The 11,538-nt window shown below is 42.2% G+C and overlaps 1 protein-coding gene across 1 annotated transcript in view; it reads right to left on the bottom strand.

Moving 5' to 3' along the window:
- CUX1 (cut like homeobox 1) overlaps positions 1 to 11,538 on the bottom strand; it is a 189,516-nt gene that overhangs the window by 111,172 nt on the left and 66,806 nt on the right. Inside the window, exon 3 of the mRNA XM_029961379.1 lies at positions 8,716 to 8,794. The gene's annotated coding sequence lies outside the window, so the exon portion shown is untranslated. The remainder of the gene's footprint in view (positions 1 to 8,715; positions 8,795 to 11,538) is intronic.

Genomic DNA, 11,538 nt, shown 5'->3' with positions numbered 1-11,538 from the left:
TCTGCCCTGCCCGGGGTTCGCTCTCTGCTTGTTCCCAAAATACATTCATAGAATTCATATAATGGTTCAGGCAGGAAAATAGAAAGGGTCCTTAAAGCTCATCTTGTTCCACCCCCTGCCATGGGCAGGGACACCTTCCACTAGCCCAGATTGCTCAAAGCCCCGTCCAAGCTGGCCCTGAACACTTCCAGGGATGGGGCAGCCCCAGCTTCTCTGGGCAACCTGTGCCAGGGCCTCCCCACCCTCACAGGGAAGAATTACTTCCTCATATCTAATCTAAACCTGCCCTCTTTTAGTCTGATTGTATTCCTTTGGTATCGTAACATGGAGCTCCCGAAGAGCCTCCTCCAAAACAAAGGACTTGCCTTTTCCTAACCCCCCCTTCTCCTCCCTCTTCATTACAGGCCTGTAACACTGGAAACGATAAGAAAGCAAGTTATGAAACACTGCCAGAACTACAGGGGCAATTAATAATTTATATCGCTGGAAATGTGTTTCCTAAGGTTGGGATCTAAAAATAATTCATGGAAGGCAACGGGTCTCTTTCAACGCGACTGTGTTTCTGTTGCCCAAACCGCACTGTAAGCAAAGCTCTCGGTGATCGCTCACAAGAAACGCCCACACGAAATGATACGGGAGAGGAAAAAATAATAATCCTCCTTAACGCAACTTTATTAACGTGATTTAACTTCTTAAAAGAGCCGAGAGTTCAGCTCTGCTGTCACAATACTTGGGTCACGAAGTAAAAGAAGTTTTTCCCTTCCTGAATGCAACACTGCTCTTTGCAGGGAATGTTCCTGTCGGGGAACAGTCCCTGGATTACAGACACCGAGAAGCTCCAGGAGCTTCTGATGCAGTAAGTGCTTTTGTGGGAGGCTGCATGTCTGAAAATAACCTGAAAATGTGTTTTAGAAAAAATAATAATTACATTGTAGCTTTTGAATATTCAAACACCTCACAGCATACTTAATTAATTCATTAATTATTCCCCAGAAATTTCAGTGGTAAATTGAAATAGCCTAGAGAGACTGAGACAAAGATTTCATGGAATAAATGATAGCTTTGCTCCTGTTCCCCTATGACTCTGGTAGCCCAGGGACAGAAGAGTTATAGCCGTAATTCCGTTTGAAACAAAGCTCATCATCTCTCCAACTCCTCACTTCATAAAAACCATGAAAAGGTTCTTCCTTCAATCAAGAATTATACATATTTTCTTACTCCCCCCCATCCCACAGGACTGAGATTTTTCTCTTCCTTTTATTTATTTTTTCCAATTTTTAACACCATTTCCCTCACCCTGCAGCTGTCGGAGCGTTCTGCGAGGGCCGTACCAGGGAATTCAAAGTGCCCACAAGAGGGTGAGGGACTCTCATTTTCCTTACCAGCAAAAAAAAAGCTCAATCCCAAATTGTGCCGACCTCTGGAAGCGGCCAAGCCAGACTGATGGGACCCCCCTGCACGGGGAGGGGGGAGTGGCAGCAGACCGGCGCCTTTCCTCCCCATTAATCATCTTCCAGGGTTAAATGAAACGACACGGGACCAATTTTACCCCAACCATATAGATCCCGTGGTTCTTAGATCCTGTGGGCTATTATTTAAAAACATCCTTTATTTATCTCCCAACCCGAGAATTGCTACAGCTGAGAGATGCTCTGCCCTGCCCCAGACTGAGATGCACCTCGACCCTAGTACCCAAGAAATCACATAAGACAGAGTAAAGGATCGACTCCTTCTTGAACTGCACTGCCATTCCCTGTATTTTCAAAGGAAATAACCAAAGTAAATCCTCAGAAAAGTTTTTAATATTAAATGTGGGGTATAATAGGTAGTACAATATTTGATGGCACTATGTCAGCTGAAAATGGACCTAATGAATTACTAGAGAAGCCACTGCAACTGAAAAGGCTCCAATTTGATTGTTAATGTTCTAATAATGGCCAAAGACATTGGAATTTCTGCTTGCACAGTGAGCTCAGTGCGAAGGACAGTTACAGAAAACCGCTTCTATTCTAAGTTTCATTTCTCCTACTTGGAGTTTATAAAAGAAAAAGGGCCTTCCACTATGTTTGAAAGCGTTTCTGCCACAATCATCCCTTCTTTCTCCTAAAAGCTTCTGAACAGACTTAGCACTAAACCCTCCCAAAGCTGGGGTTTATTCTAATTCCAGTTCACATTCCTGCAACCGAGAAAGGGAAAGTCCAATATTCCCCACCACCAGCACACTCTGCCTTTGCTCTGAACACACAGCACTGCTCCAGTCACTGGGTTTAGGGCTGCTCTAAGTCACTCCCTGCAGCAACAGCTTCCCAAGGGCTGTGGTGACAACCTCCAGGTGAACACAACCCATGCCCGCAGGGATATTTCCTGGGATATCTTCTTTCTTATACCTCACATTCTTCCTGCTTCTGTTCACTCCATCCTTCCCCTTATCTGCACCTCCCCTCTTCCTTCCGTGCCTCCAGCCTACCAAGTAAAATAGGGCTTGACAACCACACAATAAATTTTTTAAAGTGTATGCTTTAGGGATATTTCTTCCTTTGAATATTTATTCCAGCTTTTACAAAGGAATTTATCCAATTATTAATTCAACGAGAAAAACTAAAGAAAAAAAAGTATGTGATCAGACAAGCCCAACTTCAAGCCACGTACTCAGGTAACAGAACTATTTTCAGTTATTTTGACATCGGTTTCAAAACATAGGGATAAAGTGAATGAATTCTAAAGAGGAGAATTGGCCAGGACTTTGTGCTCCATCTGAAAATAACTCTGTAATGTTAACAGCAATGCCCTACCAGCGTGCACTCATCCAGCACAGATCCCAAATTGTATGTTATGCTGAGGCTCTGAATTCAAACCCCAAGGGGAAGGAGCTGAAGTGATTATTTGCTACTTGTACATTCCTCAGCACTGGACTGCCCAAAGGCTGGAGCAGCATCCAGACCCTGCTGGAAAATAAAACAGCAGCAGCTGCTGCCCCTACCAGAACTCTGCTCAGAATCTCCCGTCTGCAGCCGGGGCTTTAAACTGTCCCTCTCACCCCACCCCAGGCACTTCTTTGTGAAAGGTTTGCAGAACAGTTTGGAGAAAATCACTGATGTCGACAGTCCCTAATTTTCTACTGTACAGGCTTCACTGCCAGAACTGGGGCATTTTTCCTCTGTTTATGCAACTCTCGATTTTTAACCTGTTCTAAACATGCTGGTGAAGCATCAAGGATTTTGGCTTCAGATGGGATCCACTCACCAGCTAAATCATTGCCTGCAGCCACGGGGATTTATCGCTTTTCACTCTTTCATGTATTAACTGTGCTCAATTTTCTGCTTAATTTTATCAGATTTTCAAGTGTGTTTAGAAAGACACCCGACTGCTCTGATGAGGGGTGTCTGCACCACTTCTGTGTCCGTGAGCGAGTTCCTTTTGCTTCCCTTCCCCCTGAGACTACTCACTGTAATATTGTTTTCTTTTCCCTCTGAGGTTGAGAACAGGCACATTATGAATATTCATTTCCCTTGTAAAGTCAAGGGCAGCAAAACCATAAACCTGTTCATTTTACGGGTCTGTCTTCTATTTTATCCAAATATATTTTATTGGGAAAGGGGTGACCATTTTGTCACATATTATTAACAAATGAGGAACTGCTTAAAATTCTTCACACTGTAATGATATCAAACATTTCTCAAAAATGGTCTGTGCTAATCAGTCTCAACATACCACAAACTTAGGGTTTACTATAAGTTGATCCTGCTCTTTAGACAGTTTTGCCAACCATTATCCCAGACAAGAGTGCTCTGGGTATTAACTTTTTCAAACTATATTTTCATTATTCTTCTTTAGGACGTGCTTAAACATCTCTTCCTCCTCCCCTCTTTTTGTCTTCCCTAAATTTACATTGAACCATCTCTCTCTATTGGCACAAGACTGGGGGTGCTTATGTTGAAATTTAAGCACATCACAGGTCATCTGGGTGTGTAAAAATCTGTATTATACTGACTTTCTGCTATCAGGACTGCCATTAACCTTTCTGCTCAACATTACACTTTACCAAAAAATCCAACCATGCCACAGAACATCTGTAAACACAACAACTTCATACTCATTTATCCCCTCCAACATAAGCAGCAGATCATTTTTCTGAGGGGAAAAAAAAAAAAAAACAAACCCAAAATCAAACCTGGTTTTCTCTTGTATCACCTTTAACCTCAGAACATTGATCAAATACACTTTAAACAGAATTTTCTTGGAGCCCAAACAGCAATGCAAGTCTGGAGAAAGGCAACAGCACAATAGCAGAAAACAGTGCAAATCCCACTGCTGCCAGCACAGGACAGGGGTGAGGGAATGAGGCTTTTTAGGGGTGAGAAACAAATTTTCATTTTTGCCTTTAGAAGTAAATCCCCCACACTTACTTTGTGCTTTGCTGATCACTTATTTGGAAAGAACTTTGTGTTTCCTCAGCGAAATCACTCCTTGGAAAAAAGAACACCCTATGCAGAGCAGTTGGAATGTGCAAGGCTGAACTGGGACTGCACCTAAACAAAAACACTGTGTGAAGTGATGGGTGTGGGGAAAACTCCTTTGGAATGAGCCTGTTCCTCTTTCAAACCTTTTAGTAAGACACAGCACCCATGGCAGGGTGTGCAAGGAGTAAGGGAAAGATAAAATTTCCCTTTCAGCCACCTTTCACTGTTATGGCTTTTAATTGTTTGGACAGGGAACATTAAAAAAAAAAATCTTATTTTTATCCTCTCTTATGTTATGCTTTCCTTAGATAGAGGGTCCTCTGAGCTAAAACCCACCACACACATTATAGAGCACCAAATCTGATCACAACAGAGACCTGTGAAGAGTCTCCAATAAAACCACAAGCACATCCCCTTTTACACCCCAAGAGTCGTTTTGTTTCTTGATGAGAAAATTCCCGTTAAGCCAAAAAAAACCCCATTTATGGCTCAGCCCTAAAAGGCTCCAAACTGAGAGCAATTAACTTACCCTCAGTCTCAAACATATATATGCTCAAAAAACGAAATGGTTTTTCCTAGACTATGGGCTGAACTAAATTTGGTTTAATTGTGCCACTTCCAGGGAGCAGAGTTTGTTTAAAGGCAGAATTATTTCTTCTCTGCCTGCCCAAGAGCTCTGCTGAACGGGAGAAATGCTGAGAGCTGAGCAAATCCACTGTAATTGTGCACAGGGATACAAACAGCAGAAAGAGAAACTCTATTTAACCAATTTGTCCAGACCTGGCCTTCACTCGGGTCTCCACGTTTTAACTTTTACTTGAAAATTAGAGTGAAGTTTTGTTTTAAAAAAAATTAAGCAGCAAACATCATTCCTTCTTAAAATAAAAATATCTAGTATTTTTCACGCTTAATATTTTTCCTTTAAGCTTTAGTCATGAATGTGCTGTCTCTGCAAGGCAACATCGCTCCTCCAAACAAACAAGGCTCCAATTTCACTTTTAAGTGTTTGCAAGATTAAGACCCTAAAAGCCAAGGCTGCTAACATAATGCACTTATTTTATAAAAATAGAGACAAAGGAATCTCGAACAGATGGAAGAAAGCTTCCTCAAAATACAGATCCAACCTCCCTTTACTTCAAAATAAATATATTCACATTATTTTTAAAGGTAAGTTTTGACAACCTTGTTGATTAGTGCAATTCATGTGGCAGCATTTGCTTTTCCCTAGCTCTCTACTGCATACTGAAAATAAGGCAATTAAATGAGAAAATTAATTCCATTAATTAAAAATGTTCAGTCTCAAGCAAGACAGAACGATCTGAGTGCGAATTACAGCTGTATAAACGTACATAAACCAAAATGTTTTCCTTGACATGTACTTTCTTTTAGGAAGGATAAATTTTTGCAGCACAAAGCAATGATAATGCTATTTTAACAGCATCATAAAGCTGGAGAAAGATATATAAAAAGTCTGGTTTATCCTTTAAAGAGAAAACCCCTGATGTACATAGGAAAATTTACAAGTAAAATACCACCCTTCCCACAAATTCCTTACTGGTGAGCCTGAGTGAAAACTCTGGTCAAGTCAGGAAAAAAAAATCATTAAACTTAGCTGAATCCATAAAGTACCGTGGCTGGAGTTTCAATACAGATCATTTTATAGTAAAATTAAAATAGAAGCCCTTTTTAATTATATAAAGTGTGCACATTATTACTGAGGAGAGAAATACACGCTTTCCTCAAGAACCATAAAATTGGCTGCTGGGAATTAGACTTCAGCTGCAATTATTATATGGTCCTATAAAGGATATTGAAAGTCTGATAAAATTGCACCCTTGTCATGTAACAGCGATGCTTAATGCTAAATAACCACTCTGCAGCATTCCAGGCATAGCTTTCTCCAAACATCACAGCTCCCTTCTCACACTGAAAAGAAAACAGAGCAGGACTGGGGAGCTAAAAGTATACCTAAATATTTGAAATACCAAATGAACAGGTCAAAAGATATGTAAAGCCACACAGAGGCAAAACAACACGTGTGATAAATGAACACTGGGGGTTGTTTATGAAGGAAAGCACTCCATGGATACTACCCAAGCCTCCAGGGATACCTACCCAGCCCTCCATGGATACTGCCCAATGTACCAGACTACCTGGGATGAGAAGGGAAGAAAAAAGAGCAACACAGTGGGGCAAGGGCTGAAGTGCATGTGCCTCACACTGACAAAGAGCAGTGCCACACATTCCTCAGGGCTGCTTTCCTTCTCCTTGCAGGACGTGTTGTAAACAGTGAGTATTTGTTACGCCTGCACGCAGCTACGGGAGACTGGCTGGCCTTCTCCTGAGAACCTGGAATTTGCACTCTCAGGCCCTGTAAATAGAGCATGGGACTAAAAACCTGGAGATGTTTCTCATCCCACAGACTCCACTGCCCTCACAGCTCAGCCAGGCTGCAATTTTTCTGTGCATTGAGAATATCAAAGAAATATTTCTGGGACACGTAACACAGGGCATGTGAAGGGAATGTGGCTGTGGGGTGTGGAAGCAGGGCTGTGAATTTTGCTCCTGCCAACGAAGGAAAAGAGAAAATCCTTTCTCTTATGAAGAAGTACTGACAAAGTCCCTCACCATTTAGATCCCACAGCACGGGTGGGATATACATCCCTCCTTCTCCGTAAGGCTTTGGTCTGACCTGCTGTTCAAATCCCAGCACCTGTGTCAGTGCCAGGCTTCACAAAGGAGCCCCTGCACAAGAGCACACGAAGGATCCCACACAGCCCTTGTTTGACACGACTGCTCAGTCATGAAAAGACACAGACCATTCAAAATCCAACCTACTCAGCTCCCAAATTACAGCAGGAAGCAGCCCCCTGCCTTAGTACAGAGATGGAAGAGCTGCAATGTCTCTCCCCAGCACTGAATGCTGGACTCACAGACTGCAGGAATGTTGTGGATGTTCTCATGGAGGGGTTTCCATCCCATGCCCACGCTGCTTGTGCCAGGCAAACTGCCCACAGCCTGTACGTGACATTCAGACCCTCTCCGAGTTATCCATCTCCTCCCAAGGCATGAGCAGGTGGGCAAAGGGAACTGCTCAGCGTTCAGTGGAACACTACTGAGACTCTGAGCAGGAAGTAAGTACAGGAAAGCTCACAGACCATGGCTGATTAACCTAAAAAACATTTCCAAGGCAGCTGTAGGCTAGGAAGGACATGGTGAGTCGCTGCATCTCTACAAAGGGACTGGCCACTGAGCACTGCTCAACTATGAATGTGAAAGCATAAAAAAAAATACATATTTTAGCTCAGACTGAGCATCTGAAAACACTGACCTTTTAACCAGTTAATCTATAAACCAAAACATTAAAAAATTAATTTTTACTCGAAGCGTGCATGAAATGTGCTCCTTATAAGGTAAAGCCAGTAAAGACCAAGGTGCACTTTGCAATGAGGCCTTAAAAACCCTTGTAAGCCCTTAAAAGTATTAACTACACCTCAAAACCTCTCTTGAGGTATTTTCAATACTATATATAATGTCACTGTTTTATAGAAGTATAAAATGACACACACTGTCATGTGCCAACAGCTCAGTCAGGCCAAGATGTGGCAGAGGAGACTTGGACTCCTCACTCCCTCTCAGCTGTGGGTACAGCTGGAAAAGAAAAATCTGTTCAGACAGTATTTACTAACCACTGGGGAAAACAGAAAAATCAACTCCTAAAATGTAAAAAGAAATTAATTGAAACCAAACGCCAAACAAAGAAACTTGGGATGCCAAACAAAGGAAAGTTGAAAACATGTACAATAAATGCCTTCAAACAAAATTCACGATCACACTTACTCTGCACAGAACTGAAATTTGGTAGTGATTTACTCCCAAAAGCAGAAAGGCTTTTCCTTTGGTTTTTTAGAAGGCATAATATTGTCTTTTAAAAAGACAGATATTGCTGTTTCTTGGTGGAGCTTCAAGATGCATCTTTTGCGTTAAAAATGTCTGAACCCTCTCATAAACAAATTACTGAGGATCATGCAATATTGCAATAATATAAATTGATTTATACAAGCATTAAATGTAACGTGAAGTCATGCAATGTGCCTTGGTCACAGTTCTCTCCATCAGAAACAATATTGGAGCATCCAGTTCCAGAATAAAACCGTTGCTCATATTTACCTTATCAAAGGTAGAAAAAGTGCCCACTACCATTCACACAAATGTGAGCCATCAGTCTTTCAGAATAAGGAAATAATTTGCTTACCTGGAACGTCAATTAATCTCTTATAAACATTCAAGAAGGCTGCCTCTGCTTCTTTGCTTCGTTTGCCCAATGCGTCAATCTAAGGGGGCGATGAGAAAAGAGGCTTTAAGACTTGTTCCAATACAACTCTTACACTCAGAGCTATAAATATAAATTAATAGATTTCATGTAAAACTCCTTGATACACAAAAAGGGAACCCAAGTCTCCTGTGTACAGCTCCAACAGAAGCAGCCTTATAAGATTATTCCTGCCATATCTGTACTGAATATAATTCAAAGTCCATTTCTCAGCACAATAACAAGCATCATTTTTTTAATCAAAATTTTTATGAACACTCCTGCCTGTTGTGATTCTTGACTTTAAATCTTTATAAAAAGCCTGGTATTTGCCAGGCTCTCCCCTCACCAGCTCTTTTCCTTTACCACTTAGTGAGATCTAACACAGAAAATGGAGCCGCGGCCACTTCTCATGTCCCACTCTGCCTTTTTTGTGGGAAACATATTTTTCTATTATTTCCACTGAGCCTGTGAGAGCATGGAAAGATGAACTTGATGGGCACCCTGGGGTACTTAACACTAAATAACTGTGAATCTTCTACATGCAAAAAAAGTTTTGTGACCCAGCTCAGGCACAGACCCATGGAGTCTGTACTGTCTGCACCTAATACCAGGCTCCTCTGACCAGCTTCTCTTTGTGTTCTGTAACACACACAATACTCATCTAAGAATTTATTATTTTCATCTAAAACTCCATTTTACAAGGCAGCTTAATGGCTCTGAGAATAAAATACTTCTTCCACAGCAACTCTTTTTGGTAAACGCATATTTTCCTATTGTACTAGAAAACAGAGGATTTACTATTACTAAATATTGACAATAAGCAACCAAACTGACTCGAGACCAGATCTATTGAATTAATACTCCAAAGCAGAGAGACAGAAAGGGAAACAGGAAAGCCTGACATAGCTCAGCAGCAGCTTACCCAAATCAGGAAACCAAAAGCATGGAGATTAGCATTCCCATATTTTAATAATAGGCAAGGAAGGATCTGAAGAACTACGGATACAAAGGCCTGATATCAATTCTTCTGTGTATTTAAAGAGCAGTTGACATTATGGAACCATTTAAAGGTGTGGACGTCACCAGGGCCTAAAAAAGGAAGGTCCTGCCTGAAAAACGTCCTTGAATTCTTTCTCTGCATTATTGATTCGGCAGATAAGGCAGGAACAATGGCCAGACTTTACTGTATCTGTACTTCAGGCAAGTATCTGATATTTTATTGTACAGGAGGGAGATTTGCAGCGTTAGAAAGCATGTGACCAACCTGTGGTGTGGCCGGGCTTTGCCAACGCTCCGGCACGGGAAGCGGAGGATGCCAGGGAGCGGAAGCGGCGCAGGAAGGAGGAGAGATAAGCAGGAGGGTGCTGGGGGGTCAGCTTTGGTGCCACTTCTGTTTATTTTGTACTAAAATGACTCTGTGAAGAGCAGGGAAGGATTTGGGAAGGGAGGGGAGGGGGGAATCCTGCAATGTGGATGATTAAATTCCGCGGCCAAGTGCAGCGGAGCGCGGGACAGCACGTGACGGGTACAGATCAGCCTCACGGCTCTAAGTGACTTGTAGAGATCATCACGGGCAGGATTAAGGGCAGAAAACCAAACAACAAGGACAATTGTAAAAATCACCCAGGAGCACAATGCACACCCAAGAAAAGGCTTGGAGGGGAGGAGTCGAGGAGGGAAGAAAGGACACGGGCAGCACCCGCACAGCGTTTGGCAGCGGCAGGGAAATCTTGGGAGATACGGCGAGGGGTTGGAAGGAGACAAGTTCAGGTAACACAATACAAGGCTGTGTTTAGAGAAATTCACCAAGTTCCTATTTCACTGACATCCCTCCAAAATCTGGATTCATTTATGGAGGTTGGTGGAGGTGTAGCATAACTGAAACCTGACCTATTTGCAGCTAGCAATTAGAAAAAAAAAGAAAGGTATCTGAAAGGTGATAAACGAGCATCAGAGGTCAGAATGGGGGAGGATGTGGAGAGCAGATATAAATTCTCAAGAGGTGCTGGCCATGCTTATCTGTCAGAATTTACCAAGAAAGGCTATGGAAAGGCACTGGAATCTCCCAGGGCACGCGACGTGCCGGAGAGCAAGGGATTGATGGTCGTGAATAACCCATTTATTAATTTGAATTCAAGCAATCACAGATGGACTGATGCTCATTAGGGAATGAGAACGTCAGTAATTCGGTCGGAACATTTTCACACAAAGCCTGTTTGAGAGGAGACCGTGGACCAAAGTGCCAAAGGCAGGGAGGCCCCGGGACGTGGAAATCGATGCTGGGGAGCGTCAGGCACCGCTCGGGGACGGGCACGAAGGAAGGGGCACCACCAGAGAGGCTTCTGCAGTTGAGCTGTTTCCTGGGTACGTGGAGACAGACTCTGAAGGCCAAGGAACACCATATGTTCCACTTGTGGACTTTTAACGTTCCCACATACAGTTTTCTCTCGCTGCTGCTCAGCGGAGAGCAGCCAAATTTAAATTACTATTATTAAATACAATTAGCATTACAGCACTGATTCTGTACTGTATTTTTGAAAAATTCATTTGCCCCTTTTATGAAAGCCAAAGCGTTTAAAATGCTTCCATTTCTGAGAAATAACAGGATGGATTTGTTTGCCTATTACAGTTTTTCCACATTTTAATAAAGAGCATTTGTACTTATATTCTCCCTAAGTATTATAAGAGGTATGGTTTATTCAGTCCTCACCAGTTATAGAGTGATGGAAATATAAACCAGAATTGAAACAACATCTTCCAAGG

Source organism: Manacus vitellinus, unplaced genomic scaffold, assembly GCF_001715985.3.
Source record: "Manacus vitellinus isolate BGI_N305 unplaced genomic scaffold, ASM171598v3 scaffold_32_pilon, whole genome shotgun sequence".
NCBI lineage: Eukaryota > Metazoa > Chordata > Aves > Passeriformes > Pipridae > Manacus > Manacus vitellinus.
The sequence above is the reverse complement of the archived record's forward strand: the minus strand, read 5'-3'. Positions and strand labels throughout refer to the sequence as shown.